Raw genomic sequence first — 22,343 nt, forward strand, 5'->3', positions numbered from 1 at the left:
TGACAGAAGCGACTTAGCATGCATGCGTGACGATTTTAGACTTTCTGGTGGCCTAGATGATAAAGAAACTGCCTGCAATGCAGGAGAGCCGGGTTCAATCCTTGGATCAGGAAGATCCCCTGGAGAAGAAAATTCACTCCAGTATTCTTGCCTGGGGAATTCAACGGACAGAGGACCCCGGCAGGCTACAGTCCACGGGGTCGCAAAGAATCAGACATGACTAAGCGAACAACACTTTCACTGAGCTCCAAAGAGATCACTACCACAATTTCAACCCTGCAGAAGACCAGTAACTTACTTTGCTGTAAGAGGAATCTCTAATTCTAGATGATTTCCAAAGGTAAATCAGTGATGGCAGGTTGGAAGCATGTTACAGAGAAAAGAATGACAACTATCCACTTTTCATTTGGAAGGTCAGTCCACTGATAATTTTAACTTACAATGAGTGCCTAAGTCAGTATACAATAAAGTATTCTAAATCTTAAAAGACTTAGAAATATAGAAAATTCAAAATGAAAAAGTGTGGGTATTGGTTAAATCTTAAACTAATTTAAGGCCAGAATTTTAGGAATTTTTAGAACTGGTAACTTGTTTCAGAGGACATCACCTATAGGCAAACTGTGGTACTGCAGTCTGCATAAAGGAAGTGCTGATCAGGCAGCTGTGGATTAAAGCAAGCCGTTCAGAGCACATGGGGCCCTAGAAGTCTAGAAGGAAATGCTTTCTTTCCTCTCCTCCCACTCCCCTCATTGCTGTGATGTGCATTTCTGACAGAAAACCAGAACCCTCCACTGGAACAAAGCACAAATTTGTGAATTGTGACAGCAGCCTAAATCTGCCATTGGTGCAACATCCTGAGGCATTGAGATAGACCTTGGAATCAATGAGCCAATGGTCCTGGTGCTAATAGGTACATTTTCCGCTGTCATTATCTGAAATGCAAGGGGGAGCTTTCCTTGCAGCATTACACTTTAATGTTACTTTTGCAGTGCTATAGCTAATAATAGCATCAGGAAGCTATCTTTTCAAATAAAAATGTATCTTTTCTCCCAGTTGGGGCTAGGACAGAAGTAAAGGAAGAGGGAGATGGGACAGGAGGATTCTATGGTCAGACAATTTGAACATTGGTCTTATTGTTCTAGAAGCAATTCCTGACTGGAACCGAAGAAATTTCATTCTTTTGCAGTGACATAAATGTAATCTGCTCAGCTGGCTTAACTTCCACTTGTATTTTGTAGCACCCTAGTCTTTTTTTTTTTTTCCTGTTTAAAGAAGCCAGACTAGATATCCCAATAACTCTAGCATGGGAAGATCCTTCAGGTTTTGAGAGCAGTCTTTTCTCCTTGCCTTTTAATCTCTTTCCTCTTTGAATGTGTATACATTTTCTGAATGTATTTTTCAGAAGAACTTCCTCTGGATTTCATTTCATTTTATTGAATGGACTTCCTGTTAATTAAAAGGGAGAAGGAACTGGGAAATAAGCCCTTGTGTGTGGTATTAGAAGTAAGTGAGGCTGGTCCTAAGGGAAACGAAGCTGAAGTTAGAAGACAAGCAGAGCGGTCCTTTTCTTCTGCTGTCCTGGACTTTCACTGAGGTTTGTGTTTGGGGACACTTACCCATTTTTTTCCATGCTGAGTCCCAAGGGGACGTGGACAAGAGTGCTTTGAAGGGGAGAATTTGGCAACTGTATGGTGACCCCTAAAGTAAAAGTCCCAAAAAAGTTTTCAGTGTCAAGTATTTTAAAGCAGCACTGCTCTGAAGCTCTTTCAGTGGTTCATTCCTGCGTAGACAGTTCACAATGTACGGATCCCGAATTCATCTCACCTGACTCCCCATCCTAGTTGATGTGAGGCTCATCAGACTCGGATCTGACTCAGGGCCACCACACCCCATGTTTCTCCTCTGTCTTGCCATGACCAGCATGGTCTCAGTACAAGGATGTGGATTCTTAGATCATTTTAAAAATATCTTTTCTTCCAGCTCCCTTTTGAGCTTCAGTTTTTATTCCATTTACTGACGAACAGATTTAATTAGCTTGGAATACTACTCCCAGAATTTCTCAGTTCTTTCCTTCTGTTCTACAGAGAGAGAGCCACGAGCTTCACGCTGGTAACGGTGGGACTAGTAGGACTCGAGAGGGGCATGCCTTTTCCTGCCGAGAACTGTAAGGAACAGACCCCCACAGCCCTGAAGAGGAAAGTTGCAGGCACTTTGCAGTCACCACTTCAAGGGCTGAGGTTGTCGGGGAGCTGTCCGTGATGGGTGGTGGGGTGTGCACACAGACACACACACGCACTCACACACACATACACACCGCAGTGACAGATGACCTATTGAAATAATTTCAGAGCTGTTCTGTGGTTGCTACGACAACCAATGCTCTCTTGGCTTTCATCTGGCCATGTGACAGGGACTTTGACGTCAGCTAGAGGCAGAGCCTGTGGCTGAGTCCGCACAGTCAAAGGCCTGTGAGAGGCTGGGTGGGTGCTGGCCGCTGCCGCTGCTCTCCACGCTGCTGCTTCTGCGTCCAGGGGCTGCGGAGCATGGACTGTTAAATCTTGCACTTCTGCTGTGTGAGGTAATCAGTTTGCTTTATATACAATAGTAAGATGTGTTTATAAATCACAGCGGCTTTCCCCTCTCTCTCACCTCTTACAAGTTTGTCTTCATGAGCAATTATTGTTGTACCCGGAGAAAAAAATGTGAAGCAGCTTCTACTTGTTCATTTGGGGCGGAATCTCTGGCATTTGGTTAAATTTGGATTCATGTTCTGGGAAGTAGGTTAAAATATAATCGCCTCCCTTGTTCAGTACTTGCTAACATGACATAGTTTAGAGATACAGACTTTGCAGCTTGAGCCAGATATTCCCCGTTGAATTCCAGGAATCTCCCCTTCAGTATTGTTTCGAGTTTAAAGACGCCAGCACAGCTTAGCAATAAGGGGCTAAGTTTGCCTTTTTATATATATGTATGTATTTGCTACCATATTCTGAATCAGCCTAGGATAGTTCGGAATGTGGTCTCTGTCTTGTTTGTAGCGTTCATAAGGAGCAACAATTAGGCACAGTGGTAAAGAACGTTACAGTTTGAAACAAAAGTTGGGGGTTTTCTAGTAAATCAAGTATTCTGAAAATACCAGGGAAAACTGTCAACAGCTTCCTGTTTAGAGAAAAATACTCCGGACTGTGCCAAGGAAGTTGGGGTGGGACCCCTGACATGTGCGCATGCCGTTGCTTTTTGGTTGTTTGAGCAAACGTGCACATTTGCAGTATCTTCCTCTGAAAATTCAGCTGTGAAAAGGAAAGTGTTGGATGGGCTTCACTAAGGCATCATGTAAGCTACTTTTGTACTTCAAAATTGAAATAATTACCTAGAGAAGAAAGCAATAGCCCTAAAACTAAATTATCATGGGTAGATCTACTTTAATTCAAACACAGATAAAAATAGTCACCAAAAATTGTTCTAGTTCTTCAATGAGTAATTTGATAACTGTGATTAATAAGGCTTTTTATCTCTATTCCTATAACAATATGTACTGCAAATTGGAGGAGGGGGGATTTGCGTTGCTGTAGTTCATTTCTTCCCCAGGTTGAGTAATTTTGAATTTTCTGTCATTGCATACAAGTTGGATGATGTTTGTAGCTTGTAATTCAAATAAAACCTCTGGTATTGAAGTTAATTGAAGCCTAGATTTATAGCCAGCTAGCTAAATCTTACAGATGTAACTGGAAAAAAAGAAAATTTTAGAGCACCACATTTAATATACCTACTGATGAATAGAAAATAATGATTTGACCATTTAAATGAAGAATACATATTTTTTAATATGTAAGCTATATATCAATTTAATGCAAGAATAATATTGTTCTTTTCTATATTCTTTATTAGTTTCTGAATTCTGATCACCTTTATTTTACTCTTGGAGATGAATAAACAGTATTTAACTTCAAAAATAAGTTGTGAGTGTACAAATAATTTCTCAATAACTTTCAATGAGTGAATATTCATTTGACTTGCTGGCATTCGATATGTCTATTTTTGGCCAGAGTCTCCATGGAGGATTTTCCAAAAAATCTAACGTGCTTACTCTCCAGGCACAACTACTGAGGCATTATCTCATTGTTTAATTTGTCTCATAATAACTCAGAGGTCATATTCTTAACACTCCTAGAAATATGTTCATTGATTTGCAATGCTTCCAGTAAGTATGAATAGGACCAATAGCCAGCAGCACTGTCATTTAAAAGCAGTATCTTTGATGGGGTACTTTGATGTTAGCTTCTTTTACTCAAAATTAGGAATTATCATTAAAATTTTTCCAGGAAGCAATGATTTTCTTGATGCTCTCTATATGCTTTAGAGTTATAAAATAATTGTATTCAATGCCCTAATAAAACAGATTGGATTTCAGCAACACAAAATAAGTAAACAATTCAATGTTGATTGGCAAAATGTCAATGACAAAGTTTATCATTAGAAGAAAGCAGCCTTTCTAATAATAACGGAGATTCTTCAGAATCTACAGGTCTTTCCTTATGGCAAAATAAGGGGGTGGAAAGACTCTCATCAGAATCATCTATTTACAGCATTGAGACTGTGTTGATTTCAGGTTAAGTTTGCTTCAACTTCAAAACATACTAGCAAGGAATGATTTACTCTAGAAACCTGGGTGTTGCATGTCAACTGCTTTCAGTTTTAGGGACTGTAACCTTTTGGATGTCATAGACCTTTTATCAGGCTGACAAAGCCTATAGGTTCTTTTTAGAGTGATGTTTTTAAATGCATAATAAAGTATGCAGGATTACAAAGGAAACTACTTTTATTGAAATACATTCACCAGATTTTCAAAAATTGTGAAATGTGTGTTGTTAATAATTCATTATTAAATAAACCAAATTGGCAGCAGCTATAATAACTACCATAATTGTGAAGCAGAAATGAGTGTAAAAGGTATTTTGAGATGGCTACAGTGACTGTAATAGGAAGTGAGAATATTTGTGACTTCTCTTGGCAACAAAATCACGGGACGGTGGTAGGTGGTTTGTGGCCTACATTTTAATTGAAAGATACTAAATTTCAGTTTGAGGTTGGTGAAACTAAAGATATAATATTTTTCCCATCCAAGTTCCTGGATCCTGTGAAGTCTGTCCACCTCTGAGTTAAATGATATGCAAGCTAGTGATGCTGAAAGGTCTTGGAACCGCACTGGACAAAACCCACACCACTGTTTCCATATCAGTTCCACTGCATCTGATTTTATTCTCTGAGTGTTGTGAATTTCACAATATTCTCTAATTTCCCTGTGAAAGGGATGGTATCCACAGAGTTACCAAACTGTAAATTTCTTTTGTTTTCCTCCTTAATCCTTAAGTAGTCTTATATACTTGGACTGACCTCCTGCCTGGTTAAATAGGGGTTAAGAGGGAAAATGTACAGTGTTAATACAATTTATACAAGTTAAAGCCATGGATCAAAGAAGTAAGACTATAGCTGTTTACAAAGGGACTTTTATCCAGTCAAAGAAAACAAGCAATAGTACTCAGATGAAGAATGCAGAATGTTATATGAAATCGATCGTAGCTGCAGGAATATTCTAGAAGATACTTTGTGTGCTCATGACAACTGAAATGAGCATTAGAGAACTTATGTCACTTTTCAGTTTGATATAAAGCACACACACATGTAAATTGATCAGTTGTAATGTAAATCTCAGTTACTCTGGATAGAGCCTGCAGGTTCACCTATCAGAGGTTCTTAGAACAGGACACAGTCAAAATGAAATAGGGAATGCTGACACTTCCCAAGTAATCTGAATGCAAAATCTTACTTGATTTATTGGATATTCAAGAACAATATAGGAGATATTAATATTATTGTTTAGAGTGACTTATATAAGAATTGCCTCATTTCCCATGTCATTCTTAATTTGCAGAAGATACTGCCTAATTTTCCTCCCCAGCTAACTAGGTGCCTTTGCAGTTAGCTGGCTGCTGTCATGTATTATTGCGTTTCCAGCCGTGTGTTTAGTCCCAGCCATCCTTTCTGTTACATCAGCACCATCACCCTAGCCTAAGAAAATCGGAGCTATGACATTATGTACAAGCTGGTGTTTAAACTCAATCCAAATCCCTAACATGTGAAATGGATGCTTAGCAATGTTTCTTCATGTATTCTCAGGGGAATTAAAAAAGAGGATTTTCTCAAACATTCCATATTCTTTGGACTAGGAAAGAACACCTGCTTTGGGGGCTTTGAGTCTCTGTGGCAATTTGATAAAGAAACTTGGAAAAAAGTCAAAAATCTCTGACTCCAGGCTGTACTGTTTGCTTCTTTCATGGCTGGTGTTTGAAATTTCAAGTTTAGAAAGGAATGTGCCATTATTTTTCATGAAATCAACCCTTATTTTAATGGTGCCCTGTGACGGAAACCCAACCAGAAATAGCATTCCAAAATATAGTATTTTTTATTGTTTCCAGAAGTGATGCCATGAAAGTTAATGCTCATTAACACATTGATATAAAAATTATATGATAAATATTTAAATTCACTGGAGCCACATACTTTAAACCCAAAGCAGTCTGTGCTTATTATTTTTGTAGTGAGGTTTAGGGATTTGGGGGACATATTTTTATAAATCCCTTTAATTAGAGACATAGCATCCCTTTAAAATTTAGTGGGCACTAATAGAAAACATAATATACTTACATTAAAGTTCAATATTTAATTTTCAAGAAAAGAAGGCTGTAGTCTGCAAGATATCCCAGCTGCTGCCTGTCCTAATGGGAGAATTGTCCATATTTTCTGAATTCTGTCCCAATGAGTGCATGTTCAGTCACTCAGTCATGTCGAATTCCTTGTGACCCCATAGACTGAGGCCCACCATGCTCCTCTGTCCATGGGATTTCCCAGGCAAGAATACTGGAGTGGGTTGTCATTTCCTTCTCCAGAACCCAGTGAGTGTAGGAAAACCAGACTGCATATTGCTTTTATGCAAAGATGAATTCTTTGAAGGTTTGTCCTAGAATTTTTTTGCTTTGATGAATTTAAACCCCATCCATTAGAGGTAAATGCTGAGAAGAGTGTTGTATTCTTTGGCTCGCTGCTCTGCTGACTCCCACAGACTTTCATCTGATTCATGCAACTAAAACCACGACGAATTTTGTGACGACCATATTTACGACATCCTTGGAGATAACTTCAAAAAATAGCATCCCACAGTGGTTATCCGATCCTATGCCTTCCCATGTTTTACCATGGATCAGGTTCAGCATGAGGCAGCATCACTCAATCAGCAAGCATTTTAGTAAGTGGCTGCTGAACCCACAGTTCATAGCAGGCATTTTGGGCTTCTTCCTCAGTGGCCCTTGAGTAATAGCTGCCACTGGCATAAAGAGCCCAAGTTACTTTATGGACTTCTGACTATTGTTTGCTTGAGCTTTTATTCAAACCTATAGTCTTTCTTGCATTCAATAAGTTTTGAGCACCTACTGTGTGCCAGGCATTAGACTAGACACTACGAATACTGTGGTGAACAAGAGACACAAGGTCTCCACCATCATGGAACTTACAGTCTCATTATACAGCCCAGAGACCTAAGTGTTGACAGCAACCAAGGTTTCTCCTTCACAGCCATGCTGGCCAGTGTAGTCAAAAAGAGAATCTTCTCTGTAAGGTAAAAAAAAAAAAAAATCAAAAGAAAAGAGACAAGCAAACAACCTAGGAACCACTGGATTTTACACCAGAGTCAAACCTTAGAAGAAGCATTCCTCAGTTGGTGATCACCGAGCCTAATTTGCAGGCACTTGTTCATATCAGTGTCAAGGATTCCACGTCAGTACGCCCAGCCCTATTCCCAAAGGCTACTTGTCCTCCTAGTTGAGAAGATATGAGACTGGTAGGGACTGACCTAGAGAATAATTTTCCTTTATGCACATACCCTGCCTTATGCAAATAGCAAGAGCCATTTCATCTTATAAAAGGAAATCCTTAAGTTAGTTGTGCTCGAGTGTATCAATCCTGTCTTCCCTGTACTAACCCAGTCGAGATAGGCTCACTGCTCCAATAAATAGCCCCAAGTCCCAATGGCATAATGCAGTATTGTTCCTTTTTCAGTCACCCATGAATTAGATTTGGGAGAAGGGCTCCACTCCACACAGTAACCCAGGGATTCAGGCTCCTTCCATCTAGTTAAACTGATCTAGAGGTAAATCCTGTCTCTACCACTTACAGGTGTCACTTTGGGCAAATTACCAAGGTCACAGTTTCTTACCTGGCTAATATAATAGTAATTAGTACCTACCTTATGTGGCTTCCCTGGTGGCTCAGTAAAGAATCTGCCTGCAATGCAGGAGATGCAGATTTTATCCCTGGGTTACAAAGATCCCCTGGAAGAGGTCATGGCAACACACTCCAGTATTCTTGCCTGGAGAATCCCCATGAACAGAGGAGCCCCAACGGGCTATAATCCCTAGGGTCTCAAAGAGTTAAACAAGACTGAAGCGACTGAGCATGCATGCAAGCGTATAGTATTTTTTTCCTAGAAGTAATGTTACATGTTGTGGCAGATTGTACTCTCCAAAAATGGCCCTGTAATTATATCTACCCCATCCATCCTCCATGCTTTTCTTGAGTATTGCTACTCTACCCCAAGAAGTAGAGTCTATTGCCTTCCTCTTGAACCCACACAGGCTTTGTGATTGGTCCAATTGATAGAGCATAATGGAAACAATGCCAGGTGACCTCCAAGGCTGGATTATAAAAAGCATTCAACTTATTTTTTTTCTCAGCTATTCTTTAGAAACCAGCCACCATGTTATGAGGAAGCCCAGACCATAGACAGGAGCCACATGTAGGTTTCAGCTAACACCTCCAGCTAAGATCTCAGCCAGACAACATGCATCAGCAACCAGATGTGTGAGTGGGCAGGTCTCCCAAGGATTCCAGGCCCCAGCCCCAGGTCCCCCTTGCCCTTCCTGATGCCAAGTGAACCGGAGAGAAACTGTCCCTGCTGAGCTGTATTGCGTGTTTAGTCACTTAGTTATATCTGACTCTTTTGAGACCCCATGGACTGTAGACCACCAACCTCTTCTGTCCATGTAATTTTTCAGGCAAGAATAATGGAGTGGGTTGCCATTTCCTAGTCCAGGAGATCTTCCCGATCCAGGGATCAAACCTGTGTCTCCTGTGTCTTCTGCATTGGTAGACAGATTCTTTATTACTGTGATCCCTGCGGAATCCTGCCCTAAACGACAAATTCATGTGCAAAATAAAAACTGTTAAGTCCATATATTTTAGAATTATTTCTTAGGCAACCAGAGTAACTGGAATGTATGGGGTAATTAGAAATTACTGAAATACCTGTACCTATGTGGACTTTGGGTACATATAGAGTAAATAGGTTTGGGGGATTTGGCGTAAGTGTCTAACCTAATTAAAATAATTTCTGGAGAAAAATACATTTCAGTTCAGTTCAGTCCAGTCGCTCGTGTTCGACTCATTGCGAGCCCATGGATTGCAGCAGCCCAGACTTCCCTGTCCATCACCAACTCCCGGGGCTTACTCAAACTCATGTCAGTGATGCCATCCAACCATCTCATCCTCTGTTGTCCCCTTGTCCTCCCACCTTCAATCTTTCCCAACATCAGGTCTTTTCAAATGAGTCAGTTCTTCACATCAAGTGGCCAAAGTATTGGAGTTTCATCTTCAGCATCAGTCCTTCCAATGAGTATTCAGGACTGATCTCCTTTAAGGTGGACTGTTTGGACCTCCTTGCTGTCCAAGGGACTCTGAAGAGTCTTCTCCAACACCTCAGTTCAACAGCATCAGTTCTTTGGCGCTCAGCTTTCTTTATAGTCCAACTCTCACATCCATATATGCCTACTGGAAAAACCATAGCTTTGACTAGACAGACCTTTGTTGGCCAGTTAAATTACAAATGGGCTTTAGGTACATATCCTGTTCATAAATTTGGAAGAGTGACCCTACATAGTAATGCTACTGCTGGTTCTAGGAGAAGATTTGGGCTCCATACAGAGATGGTCAGTATGCATTAGTGGAATCTCCCTCGTTGCCTCCTGCTGGCTGGCCCATCTCTACAGGAGAGTCTCATGTGGACAGCAGGGCTTGTGCCATTTTCCATGGTCACTGCTTAGTCTCTCTATCTGCTTTTGTCTCTTTCTCACGCCGACTCTGTCCAATCCACTGCCTACTTTTCTATTAGATCCTGCTATCTCCTTGACTCTCTTTTTTGGCCTGTTTCCAATGCTTCTAAACCTATTTTTTCTGCTCTAATGGTTTATAGTAAAGCTAGGGAATTTCTGTTGGCCAGGTAAGATTTAGCTCATTCAGCCGTCTCTTTTCTCTTGACAAAGCTGCCAAGACGGCAGCCCTCCCACTGGCATGCAGCTCCACGTGTTGGTCAAACCCAGAACTTGAAATCGTCAGAAATGTAGTCCTTAGGTCCTGACTCAAAGAAGCAATCTCTGTCTCTTCTACCACAGAGAAATCAATACCTCTGACTTTCTTCCTGCTTACTTAAACGTCACCTCATCCTGAGTCTTCCCTCTGGAAGGCTAATCGATATGTTCACCTTGATGTATTCATTCAATATATATTCACTCCATATGGTGGCCCCTGTTGTTGAGCACCTAAGTATAAAGATTTCTTTTGTATTCAGGGACTGGTAAACTTCCTCCAATTGTCTCTCATTTGCTCACCACTAACACCAGGCAGATGTGGTCCAGTCACCTAGACCTTTCAATGACCAGCACACGTCCCACCTCACCCAGGATGTCCCAGCTAAGTAGGATACTACAAGGGTTAACACAGGAGCAGCTAGTCTCTGAAAGGGTTACAGTCCAGTTGGGGAGGCTGGACAGCATAGGCAGCTGAGATCTAGAACTATATCTTCCGTGTTGGGTACCAATTCTCATAGTGCCTAGTGTAGTGCTGGACACATAATAACCACTCAGTAAATCTCTGGTAGGTGATTAGTGAATAGATTAAGTATGGGTATATGGCATTGAGATGACTTCGGAGGGGAAGTGAACTTTGAGTTGGGCTTCAAAGGACATATAATATTTAGCATGACCCAGGAGTGAAAGGGTTGCCCATGAATAAGAAACATCATAAATACTTTCCTAGTAACTGAAATAGACACTCACTTATCTGAGATCAAGAAAATAGCTGGGAATAGGAAAAGCGTACAACCCATAAGGTAGGTCTGTGAAGGACCTGCTGCTGCTGCTAAGTCGCTTCAGTCCGACTCTGTGCGACCCCATAGATGGCAGCCCACCAGGCTCCCCCGCCCCTGGGATTCTCCAGGCAAGAACACTGGAGTGGGTTGCTGTTTCCTTCTCCAATGCATGAAAGTGAAAAGTGAAAGTGAAGTCGCTCAGTCACGTCCTACTCTTAGCGACCCCATGGACTGCAGCCCACCAGGCTCCTCCATCCATGGGACCCTCCAGGCAAGAGTACCAGAGTGGGGTCCCATTGCCTTCTCCAGTGAAGGACCTAGAGTTTATCAATTTAAAACAAACTGGATTTGATCTGACAACAAGAAGCTAGTGAAATTTTGGGTGCAGGTAAGTGATACATGTGTAAAGTGATGTCATAATAGTTTCATAACCCTGTTTCCCTTTGCTTTTTTACACAACTTATTTTAATTGTGAATACATATTAAGTGTTTCCTTTTCCTCCATTTTTCTCACAGAAAAATTCTAACTTTTTAAATGAAAAAAAAAAAGTGAGGGATTTCGTTGGTGGTCCAGTGGCCCCTCCTAATGCAGGGGCCAGGGTTCAATCCCTAGTCGGGGAATTAGATGCCACATGCCACAACTAAGATCTGACTCTAACCCAATGCAGTCAAATAAATTCAAACAAATGTTTTTTTAAAACGTGAATTCCGTTTTCCCCTCAATACTGTGTAGATGGCTCTTTTAACTTTAGTTGGGTGATACCTGTTGGGGGAACTATGTTAACTTCATATTTAAAAATATATGTAATCTGCTATTTAACAAAGTCACATCTGAATGAAACCCAAACCAACTGAAAATTCAAACCTTCATAACATTTTCTATAGAAGAAGAGTCTCATTGAAGTCATGTTGAATCATATCTAGATTTAAGAAACAGGGACTTTTTATTGTGATAAAATATACATAATGTAAAATTAACCATGTTAACCATATTAAGTGTACCAGTCAGTGGCATTAAGTACATTCTTGCAACCGTTACTAGCATATGTCTCCAGAACTCTTTCCATCTTCCCAAACTGAAACTCTGTGTCCATTAAACACTAACTTCCCATTCTTACCCACCACTGTTGCCCCCATCTCAGTCCCTGGCAACCATCACTGTACTTTCTCTTAAGGTACATTTTAAGGAAGTTTAAAACAAACCTACCATTCCTCTTTCTCTTGCCTGAAGTCTTCAATTAATAAAGTCCTTGTTCAAAGTCCCCAAATGGGTGCTTTCCTGGTCGCTCCGTGGCAAAGAGTTCACCTGCCAATGCAGGAGACATGGGTTCGATCCCGGATCCAGGAAGATCCCACATGCCGCAGAACAGCTAAGCCCGTGCACCACGACTTCTGAGCCTGTGCCCTAATCCTGCAGCTGCAACCACTCAAGCCCTCGTGCCCTAGGGCCCGTGCTCCACGACAGGAGGAGCCACCGCAGTGAGAAGCCCGAGCGCTGCAACTGGAGAGTGGCCTCCACTCGTCACCACTAGAGAAAAGCCCCTGCAGCCACAGAGACCCAGCACAGCCAAAAATAAATAAATAAAATTACATTTTAAAAGGTCCCCAAATAATTGGAAATTTCTTAGGTTTATACAAGTGGGCAACGTTTACGCAGAGTTCCACGATGTAGAGATTTCAGACATAAAACAGAGACGATGGGTTGAAACGTGTTCAACTCACCTACTTAAACCATAGTCAATACAATTTTTGTATTATCACTCAGCTTTTCCATTTCCCTTGTCAAAAAGAAAGCCATGGAACCTGAAATTTTCTGGTCCCAGGAGAATTCTGTGGACAGAGGAGCCTGGTGGGCTGTTGTCCATAGGGTCACACAGAGTTGGACACAACTGAAGCAACTTAGCATGCATGCATTGGAGAAGGAAATGACAACCCACTCCAGTATTCTTGCCTGGAGAACCCCAGGGACAGAGGTGGGCTGCCATCTATGGGGTCGCACAGAGTCAGACACGACTAACGTGATTTAGCAGCAGCAGCAGCAGCAATATACTCAAATAGTCCTATATTAGTGTTCTGTTCTAAGAAACTTAAGTATAGAATCAGTACATGTGTATGAGAGAACATTCAGAAAAATAAAGAATATAAAGAAAATAGAACTTATTTTTAATATTCTACTGCCTAAATAATCACTATTAATATTTTAAAGTTAAAAAGCAGTATATCTCATTTTACTTTAGATTTCATCTTACTTTACTTCAACAGAAGAGAAAAACAAACAAACTCTGAAATAAACTCAAGCATGTGAACTTCAGGTAACTGTTTCTTTAAAACAGAAATTAATGATTTTTAACTAAATTGAATTTCCAATTAAAAATTGAAATTCAATCAAGCAATAAGAGATTGAGGAATCAATGTTTGTTAAAAACTAATTATTTCTTAATGGATATGGATTAGGGCTTCCCTGGTGGCTCAGTCGGTCAATAATCCACCTGCAATGCGTGAGACCGGGGTTCAGTCCCTGGGTCGGGAAGATCCCCTGGAGGAGGGCATGGCAACCCACTCCAGTATTTTTGCCTGGAGAATCCTGATGGACAGAAGAGCCTGGTGGGCTATGCTCCATGGGGGTCACAAAGAGTCAGAGAAGACTGAGAGACTAAGTACAGCACAGCAGCTCAGGTTTGTATTTTCAGATAGTAAAGCTTACTTAACTATTTTATAAAGATCAGAAAAGATCAGGAATAAGCAAGCAAAAGTGGCTTTGGGGAAAATAAAAGGTTTTTAACCAGAAGTCACCTTCTCCTGGGGGGGGGGGGCGGAAATAAAAGGAGATAAAGGGGATAATATGTAAGGAAAACAGACCGTAAAGTCAAAACCATTTTCAAAAGGAAAAATAAAGTCATACAATAGAGAAGCAGGTATTTTACCCAGTGGCCTGGAACTCACAGAGAATTTAGAGGAATTCACTGTATTGATTGACTCTCTCCCTTGGCCATAAAAGTTTGACTTTATTTGCTTCATACATCAATGGTTTTATATTCCATTAATTGTTTAAATACAAACTGTATTTTAGTTTGCTTCGTATTTAGACCATAATTCTTTTATGTATGTTTATCTTTCTAGAGTTTCTAACTCTCTTTTTCTCCTCTGGAGAAACTTGGATCTTCAGTACTTATGTGACACCTCACGATTTACTTCTTGATTCTCAAGCATCCAGTTCGGTCATGATAACCTTTTGCTCTGTTGAAGATGTTCTTCGCCAGGCACTCTGTTCTGTTATTCCAGTTTGGATTAAGTATAGGCTGTCCCACTAGGGTTTCTTTTCATCTGAACTGGAATATTTCCATTGTTTCATGGTTTCCCTATTTCTTGGATTCATTTTCAATTTTGCTGGAGTAAATCTTTTAATTATTTTTTTCAAAATGGCAGAAGAAGAGCTAAATCCTTTTAGCTCTACATTTTGCTTTCATAATTGAAAAATAGAGGTAGGATAGGTAAACTCCCAAGGTTAGTCTGCTATCTTAAAGTGAGACTGTATGCCCATTTGGAGTGGTTGTCCCAGCATGTTGGTCCTTCATCAACTTGAGGCTGTGGCACACATCTTACTCAGCACAAGGCCATTTCTTTTTCTTTTATGGCTCTGGACAGCACTCCCAACAGTGGTTGACCATATGATCAACATGGATCATTTTTACAAAGAAGTTAATAAGGTCACAAGAGTCAGACATGGCTAAACTACCAAACCGCCACCCAAAAGTAAAAGGATGGATTACATGGGCCAGTTCCATCACCAGACTCATATCTGCCTCCAGCAGGTACTGCCTCATCCTTCAGGATACCGCTCAGGCCCCCCTTCTCTACGAAGCCTTCTTAAGTTCCCCAGCACTCACTCCTACATCATACAAACCCCGATTGTACCACTAACCACATGTGTGCCTGCTAAGTCACTTCAGTTGTATCCGACTCTTTGTGACCCCATGGACTGTAGCCCTCCAGGCTCCTCTGTCCATGGAATTCTCCAGGCAAGAATACTGCACGGGTAGCCATTCCCTTCTCCAAGAGGATCTTCCCAACCCAGGGATCAAACCTGAGACTCCTGCATTGCAGGAGGATTCTTTACTGTCTAAGCCACCAGGAAGTCTAAAAGAGTTGTGCATGTGTGCTAAATCGCTTCAGTTGTGTCAGACTCTTTGTGATCTTATGGACTGTAGCCCGCAAGGCTCTTCTGTCCATGAGCTCCTCTAGGCAAGAATACTGGATTGGGTTGCCATGCCTTTCTCCAGGGGATCTTCCTGACCAGGGGATCGAACATGCATCTCTTATGTCTCCTGCATTGGCAGGCATGTTCTTTACCACTAGTGCCACCTGGGAAATCCAACACTAGCCACACCTCTCTGCAATTTCCTATTTGTCTCTTCTGCTAAACTCTAAGCTCCCTGAAGGTAACCGAGGTGACATTTCAGGTCTGCATCCTCACTGTATTCCACAGGGGCTGGCACACATTAAGTATCCAATACAGACCAAATGACCAAGTAACTGAGTGTATAAACAAGGAGATGAACAAGCTTGATGTTGACCTTGGAAACAGGTGTGTCATCTTTCCTTGCTGAAAATGAGGCCACTGACCTGCTCATTCGGCAGGAGAAGCTCTGGAAGGTTGTTTCAGGCAGAAAGAGCCATATGGGGGGAAAGCTTGAAGGCAAGCTGGGACATGGCTTTTGAGGGGAATGATGGAGGTTGTTCCCAGAGGGCTGTAGATATTAGGTTCATCCACATTCAATCTCTAATCTCTCCCTTGTCCTTTTCTTCTGATTACAGTCTGATCCCAGGGTTCTTCAACTTTTGCCAGTTCAGTAAGTACAGGTCTCATGAAAACAGTTGTATTTTAGCAGAAACACTGGTGCCTCAGTTCCTTCAGTTCGGTTCAGTCACTTAGTTGTGTCCGACTCTTTGCGACCCCATGAATCGCAACATGCCAGGCCTCCCTGTCCATCACCAACTCCCGGAGTTCACTCAGACTCACGTCCATCGAGTCAGTGATGCTATCCAGCCATCTCATCCTCTGTCGTCCCCTTTTCCTCCTGCCCCCAATCCCTCCCAGCATCAGAGTCTTTTCCAATGAGTCAACTCTTCGCATGAGGTGGCCAAAGTACTGGAGTTTCCGTTTTAGCATCATTCCTTCCAAAGAAATCCCAGGGCTGATCTCCTTCAGAATGGACTAGTTGGATCTCCTTGCAGTCCAAGGGACCCTCAGTTCCTTAGGTGTCAATAAAAGTGCTTCACAATCATGATTTAGAAACTGCACCAATAAGGTCTTCCCACATTTACACTAAAGGATCTGCTTATATTTGTATTAAGTATCATGAATTGTATGGAGCCTTCACTTCACCGGAACAAAATGAAACCCCAGGTGACTTATAATGAAGCTTTTCCATCATCCTCAGACTCTTGAAGCCTGCTGGAAACTGGTGCAGCACAGAACTGAAGTTACAGATCTCTGCTGCTTCCGTGATTTCCTGGCAGAACTTCCTTGCTCTAATGTCTCTGACTCCAGTCGCCATCTGAAAGTCCTCCCCAGAGGTCTGAGGGCCTCACCTCCTATGTCTGGTGCTGCTGCTACTGCTAAGTCGCTTCAGTCGTGTCCGACTCTGTGTGACCCCATAGACGGCGGCCCACCAGGCTCCCCCGTCCCTGGGATTCTCCAGGCAAGAACACTGGAGTGGGTTGCCATTTCCTTCTCCAGTGCATGAAAGGGAAAAGTGAAAGTGAAGTCTCTCAGTCGTGTCCGACTCTTCTCGACCCCATGGTCTGCAGCCTACCAGGCTCCTCCGTCCATGGGATTTTCCAGGCAAGAGTACTGGAGTGGGGTGCCATTGCCTTCGGTACTTAATTAAAAACTACTAGTTGTCAGAAGCAAGTAGGCTCTCAATTCCTGCTTAGTTAACGTGAGCCTTTCAGTTTTGAGATGTGTTATTCTACCCACATAGCAGGTGTTCCTTAAATATTTTGTCAACGGGGAGAAAGAATGAATGAAACATTCAAGGAGAGATGGGGTTTGCCTTTTATGAGATTAGAGTGAAGGAGCGCATTTGCTGGAAACTGTCCCCAGTGAGTGAAGGGATCTGCTTTTGGTTGCAGGCCACTCATTCTTTCCATTTCAGCCATCATGCATTGTGTACACCATCCATCTCTCATCTTGGGAGATAATTCATTCCAGGATTTAGAATGTCACTGAAGACATCTCAGCAGGGACCTTTTATTTGTCCACAACACAGGATCATCTGGGGGATGTGCTGTTCCCCATGGCAGAGACCCAGACTCAAAGGGCAATCTATCACATACCAGCTTCTCAGCATCAAAAGGAGTGAAGCAAGTCAGAAAGGGATTTGGGTTTGTTGTTAAGAGTGAAACTGGGCAGCCCCTCGGCGGTCCAGGGTTGGATGTGAAGTATATTTCCCGGTGGTCTGACTCAGGAGCTGCCTTGGCAATCATCAGTGAAATGCCAGGCCAAACTCATAGGAAAATGAGGTCTGGGGAATGCTAACAGTGTAAGGTGACTGGCAAAAGGGGACACATTTTTGGCAGCCCTTGCCATAGTGAGGGCTGGAGACATCAGGAGAGAAGTGACTGCCTGAAGATCACACAGGAAGAGCAGCTCAAGTCTTCTCATTGTTCAAAGTTCCAGCTGGATCTGAGCTGCTGGGCCAGTGGAGAGGGAAAGCAGCCCAAACTGACCTCCAAGGGCACTTGGCTAGAATCATCCCAGGAGCCTGAAGGGAGAGACACAAGGTCTAAACACAGATTCCTGGCCTCTGGGGGTAGAATCACAGATGCAGATCCTGAGACTGAACTCAGAACTTGGGACTCTAGAAGGCTGGGGCTTGGGGTCTTCCTCTTTACACAACTTTCTAGGTGATTCTTAACTCACACCAGCTAAACTGTGAGAGCTACCTGCACTTCCTAATCCTCTCATTCTCTAGGAATTTCTTGCAGACTGCCCAACACCAGAAACTGCAGTCACACATGTGGCTGGTCAGTACATAACTAGAAAAGGCAAGTTCTGTGTCCTTGTGTTTAACAAGTAATTCTAGAACATATACACCTCTTCAGGCCTTGAAGACAAGTCTTACTTTTAGGAGTTAGTAAGTTCTGAAGTCATGATCTATACCCTCAACCCAGTAGGACCACCTACTATCACTGAAGACTCCTTTTGTGACTGTATGTCACAAAGAGACCTGATGCAAATAGGAAGTCACGGCCCAGGGATGACTACCACAGCTGGAAAACACCGCCAAATTGCCGATTTGTGAGGAGCAACCTAAGGGTGTGACTAATTCACAAAGTTCACATGAGACTCTACAGATCCCTTAAGTAGGGTTGTCAAATTTAGCAAATAAAAATACAAGTGTGTGTGTTCAGGCATGTCCCACTCTTTGTGACCCTATGGACTGTAGCCCACCAAGCTCTTCTGTCCATGGGATTCTTCAGGCAAGAATACTGGAGTGAATTGCCATTTCCTCCTCCAGGGGATCTTCCCGATCCAGGGATCAACCCACATCTCTTATGTCTCCTGAATTGGCAGGGGGTTCTTTGCCACTAGTGCCACCTGGGGAGCCTTATTTGGGACAAACTTGTGCTAAAACATTATTCGTTGTTTATACGAAATTCAGATTTGACTAACCACCTTATATTTTAGCTCTCAGTCCTACCTCTAAGCTTATTTAGGGATACTTCTTAAAAGATCACGGCTATCAGATTTGGGTGTTTGGTCACCATAAGTTGATAGGAGTCGAGGGGCAGGGAGCTTGCCCTATTATTTTCACCTTCCTTCAGTTCAGTTCAGTTCAGTCGCTCAGTCGTGTCCGACTCTTTGCGACCCCATTAATCACAGCACACCAGGCCTCCCTGTCCATCACCAACTCCTAGAGTTCACTCAAACTCATGTCCATCAAGTCGGTGATGCCATCCAGCAATCTCATCCTCTGCTGTCCCCTTCTCCTCCTGCTCCCAATCCCTCCCAGCATCAGAGTCTTTTCCAATGAGTCAACTCTTCGCATGAGGTGGCCAAAGTATTGGAGTTTCAGCCTCAGCGTCAGTCCTTCCAATGAACACCCAGGACTGATCTCCTTTGGGATGGACCGGTTGGATCTCCTTGCAGTCCAAGGGACTCTCAAGAGTCTTCTCCAACACCACAGTTCAAAAGCATCAATTCTTCGGCACTCAGCTTTCTTAACAGTCCAACTCTGACATCCATACATGACCACAGGAAAAACCATAGTCTTGACTAGAAGGACCTTTGTTGGCAAAGTAATGTCTCTTCTTTTTATATGCTATCTAGGTTGATCCTAACTTTTCTTCCAAGGAGTAAGCGTCTTTTAATTTCATGGCTGTAGTCACCATCTGCAGTGATTTTGGAGCCCCCAAAAATAAAGTCTGACAGTGTTTACACTGTTTCCCCATCTATTTCCCATGAAGTGATGGGACCAGATGCCATGATCTTAGTTTTCTGAATGTTGAGCTTTAAGCCAACTTTTTCACTCTCCTCTTTCACTTTCATCAAGAGGCTCTTTAGTTCCTCTTCACTTTCTGCCATAAGGGTGGTGTCATCTGCATATCTGAGGTTATTGATATTTCTTCCAGTAATCATGATTCCAGCTTGTGCTTGTTCCAGCCCAGCGTTTCTCATGATGTACTCTGCATAGAATTTAAATAAGCAGGGTGACAATATACAGCCTTGACATACTCCTTTTCCTATTTGGAACCAGTCTGTTGTTCCATGTCCGGTTCTAACTGTTGCTTCCTGACCTGCATATAGGTTTCTCACCTTCCTTAGCAAGCCTAGAATAGCACTCAGCTTATAATAGACACATGGCAAGGGGGTGGGGTGTCAGTGTTAAATGGTTCTTGTTCAGTGGAGGCTAACCTCAGTGTAACCACTTAAGAGTTGTAGGAGGGGAGCGCCTGCCTAGTAGAATTGGCATGCCATGGTAGAACTCCTCATAGTGGCGACTGCCTCTACCCTGACCCACTGACCAAGCACTCCATCACTCCATCCCTTATGAGAAAAGCTGGTGGTTGGAAAGGGCTGAACACCGTATGCATATATGTCTTTTTCCTCTTACAGCTCTTTATAGCTTCATGGCAATAAGCCTCACTTTAAATATCATGAGTTACTGTAAAGGTTTTGTAAATTAAAGCACATTTCCCCACTGATTAACATGATCATTTCCGAGCCATATCTCCATTTTGAATGGATTTTTTTTCTTCCAAGACTAATAATTTAATGAATTATGCACAAGGGAGATTCCTAGTGCAAGAAAGCTTTCGAAAGTGGAAGAACACTTTGGTTATTTCTTTCGTTGTAGATCCACTTTCTCTAAGTTGAGGCACGCCTGTCTATAGGAGACAGTTTGTCAGCAGGACAGTATTGGCTTTGTGGGAATGTGCCAAAGGAGCTTCAAGATACTATGTTCTTTACTTTTGATTTATTGTCAAGTTGCTATCCAGAGGGAAGATGTTCCTGGGAGAAAGAAAAGCAACCATCAGCGAGCCCATGCTGCCCGCTTCATTGCACTTCAAGCTGGCTCCTTATTTATCATTATTGGGCTGTCTTGACAGTGTTTCAGGGGCAAATCACTCAGATCCCCTTGTTTGTCCGCAAAAATGTTTTAACTTTGCCTAAGTCATACCTCATGGCCGCCTGAGTTAGTCATTTCTCATTATTCACCTTTGAGGCAAGTTAGCATTAACCCCTCATTACTGGATCAGAAAACCAAACCCTAAAGAAGTTGATCCTGGCCCAAGAACACGTGGTAATCAGCATCAGGCCCGTGATTCTAAAACCTCTTCCCTCCTCTGAGAAAACACATTTGTCATCTTTCACCAGCCTCCGTGGGATGTACAAAGACCAAGATTTAGACACAGGGTTTCTGTTTACATCGCTAGCTCCATATTTAAAAGAGGAGCATTTAACTCTAGTCTGCTATAAAATCACCCAGAGCTTTTAAAGAACATGCCAGTACTAGGGTCCCACTCCTGGAGATCTTGAGTCATTTGGTTTGTGGTGTGACCTGGACATAAGTTTTTTGTCAGATAGATAATTAGATAAACAGACGAAAAGTTTCCACGATGCTTCTGTGCAGGGAGGGTTGAGAATGCTGGGTCAAGCAAAGTGAGCAGGGGATCGTGGGATGCTAAGTTCCACACCTGACTCAACAGTCTCCCCGTGTAGGTCTCCACCATCTTACCATTAAAGTCTACATTTAGCCTGGGTTAAAGCATGTTGTCACCAGAAAAGAAACATTAGCACAGGGTTAACTCCAGTAGAAATGCATCGCTCTGACAGAGGGACGGGGAGAGGAGAACAAAGCCAGGGTATATGGTATGCTGACCAGTGGGGGAGGGGTGGTGCTGGGCACTGAGAGCTTCTCCAGGATCCCAACCCCATAGGAATGCCATGCTCCTGAGCAGTGGTTCTGGAAGATGAATAGGTACTTTTGTAAGAGGTAGGAATCAAGGGAGGTTTGTTGGCTCAGACCAGCATGTTCTCTGAGGGTTGACTTTTGTTGTTATTCATTCACTCAATTATGTCCAACTCTTTGCAACCCCATGGACTGCAGCATGCCAGGCTTCTCTGTCCTTCACCATCTCCTGGAGCTTGATCAAACTCATGTCCATTGAGTCAGTGATGCCATCCAACCATTTCATTCTCCTTTTCCTCCTGCCTTCAATCTTTCCCAACATCAGGGTCTTTTCCAATCAGTTGGCTCTTTGCATCAAGTGGCCAAAGTATTGGAGCTGCAGCTTCAGCATCAGTTCTTCCAATGAATATTCAGGGTTGATTTCCTTTGGGATTGACTGGTTTGATCTCCTTGCAGTCCAAGGGACTCTCAAGAGTCTTCTCCGGTACCACACTTTGAAAGCATCAATTCTTCAGCATGCAGCCTTCTTTATGGTTTCTCACATCCATACATGACTATGGGAAAAATCATAGCTTTGACTGTGAAGGTTCAAATCCTGCCTCTGATACTTTAGCTCTGTGATGTGGGCAAGTTGCTGCTGCTGCTGCTGCTGCTGCTAAGTCGCTTCAGTCACTACCTCTCAAAGGATCAGTTTCCTAATTTAGAAAACAGAGGTAGAAATTGCAACTACC

General features: G+C 42.5%; 1 protein-coding gene across 6 annotated transcripts in view; it reads left to right on the top strand.

Annotated features, from left to right (window-relative positions):
- Positions 1-22,343, top strand: part of NCALD (neurocalcin delta) — a 468,302-nt gene that overhangs the window by 373,539 nt on the left and 72,420 nt on the right. Inside the window, exon 1 of one of the 6 annotated variants that reach the window (XM_061439256.1) lies at positions 2,424-2,578. The exons of the other annotated variants lie outside the window; for them this stretch is intronic. The gene's annotated coding sequence lies outside the window, so the exon portion shown is untranslated. Of the gene's footprint in view, positions 1-2,423; positions 2,579-22,343 lie in introns of those variants that run through there. 6 annotated transcript variants of the gene reach the window in all.

Source organism: Bos javanicus, chromosome 14 (genome assembly GCF_032452875.1).
Source record: "Bos javanicus breed banteng chromosome 14, ARS-OSU_banteng_1.0, whole genome shotgun sequence".
Classification (NCBI taxonomy): domain Eukaryota; kingdom Metazoa; phylum Chordata; class Mammalia; order Artiodactyla; family Bovidae; genus Bos; species Bos javanicus.